This window comes from Drosophila yakuba, chromosome 3L (genome assembly GCF_016746365.2).
Source record: "Drosophila yakuba strain Tai18E2 chromosome 3L, Prin_Dyak_Tai18E2_2.1, whole genome shotgun sequence".
NCBI classification, from domain to species: Eukaryota; Metazoa; Arthropoda; class Insecta; order Diptera; family Drosophilidae; genus Drosophila; species Drosophila yakuba.
The window spans coordinates 17,345,154-17,347,268 of NC_052529.2; positions in this window are offsets into that span (position 1 = coordinate 17,345,154).

The window sequence follows — 2,115 nt, forward strand, 5'->3', positions numbered from 1 at the left end:
ATCGATGAATTAACCAGGGATTGGGATTTGGGCGCCGTGTTACTCCTCCAGGCGAGAATCTCCATGGATTACCTCCGTTGCCTTGGTTCCGCATTGAACAAAAATGAACAAAAAGTTATTAATCAATACGTTGATTTCAAAAAGCGCTTCACATAATTTTCCAGGTCAGGCTTACTGACTTGTGGAAGAGCACTTAATAAAGGCAATGACAACGCTGACAGCTTAGAATGTGAAATGAGCCGCGGAAAACCTTCGGTCAGTTTTGTTTTCTCGTTCGTTTTCTAGAACCCCAAAAACCCATTTCAAGTGAACAATAATTTTCAAGCATAATGGCGACGACAGACACAATTACCCAGATTTTTAAATAGTGCTTCAATGTCACCATTACAGGAAGTTTGTTGTGGAGAACGAAATATTTAACTGTCTTATCGTGCCTCAAAAATATATTCCGCTTATCAATGACTTTTGGTATGAAATTATCTACCATCTGTCTATGTTTATGGCTACCGTTTCTGCTGCCATTTTGGCATCAGTTTGCTGTTAGATTTCGCATAAAAGTTCAATTAATTATATTATTTGTATTTCCTTTTGTTATTGCTCCGCTATCGTTAAAACAAAATTTATGAACGATCATTGGCTGGCTTGGGGTTTCCAGTTTTTGACTTCATTTCGAACGCTGGGCACGTAGTCACCTAGGCCAAAGTATTCACACTCGAATTGGTTTATATAATTCTATGACCATTTTGCAGCGTAATCTTTCTAATAATTAATGGAGTGGCGAATTATCAATAATCGCTGCTCAGATCCTTTCAAGTGGCAAATTAGAACAGAAGTTGATTGATGCTGATTGAATAAGTTTCGGATTTGAATGCGGTCTGTGAATCACCCAACAAAACTTAGTCACTCTGGAAGTTAAGTTCTTTGGAAAAAATCATGACTTGGCTGAAGAACTTAGTATATATTTACCAAAGCCAATAAGCACTTAACTATTACATACATACAATGTAAATCTTTTATTTATTATTGCATTGTTATTACTTAGAATTGCTAAATTCTGCCCTATAATTACTTTAGTTCATTCAAAAGAATTGAATCATTTTTATGCCAACGATATAGAATATTTGTAACTTATAATTGCACTATTTCACCAGACCTTATGATGATTGTTAAAGTTTTGAGTCTAATACCCAAACCTACCTCAATTTATTATGTGAGGTATACGCTTATTAAAGCCCAAATCTCATTTGTCAAAAAGTTTATTTTAGTCACTCCGAGCATTTTCGAGTTAAACAAAACATAATAAATGTTTGAAAATGCACCTTAAATAATTCACCAGTCAATCATATGATTATACCGCCTGTGGTCACGATCGGCAGTAGCACTTCACTGGGAACATCCAACTGCCGCAGTTGCTCATGAGTTAACGAGTGCTTCCGGTAATGCGAAAAGCACCTGACGAAAATCAAAAGACTTAGGCAACGAACTTTTCGACCTTTCCCGTGCCTCGGCACAAAATTTCCAGTAACCCAGCTCGGCGGCATACAAATGCTGCCGCGCTGCCTAAATGAACTATAATTGTCGCCGGGCCACGCCCACTCGCCCTCGGTCCGCCTATCTTGAGGCGGGTACAAGCCATCGGCATCGATGAGTTTTGGCACGTAAAATTGATTTTTGTCCCGGGCAGAACTTATTTTCGTGTGTTACGTGACCTGGCAGCTGCCCCAGAGATAATGAGCCGCCCAAAAGATCGCAGCCACGTCACCGCGAATGGAATGCAAGGCGAAGAGCATTCGTTGCGCCTGTCCCGACAATTGAACACAGCAACTGAGTAGCCTAAGTTGAATTTAAATTTAAATTAAATGAAAAATTGATGTACCGTCTGCTCGGCGGTCGAGGCATTTGTCGAGCGATAAATGTTTGTTTTGGGTTGACAGTTGTCAGTTGGCGTTGTCCGGCATCGGGAGTCCCACACCTTTCAGTCTCCGTAAAAACAAAAAAAAATCAAAGTTTCAAAACAATTTCCACCCAAAGACTTCTCGCTCGTGTGTGTTTTTAATTTTAAGAATTCTTTATCAAATCCGTCAGATATATGCAAATATACATAGGAAACGAGTG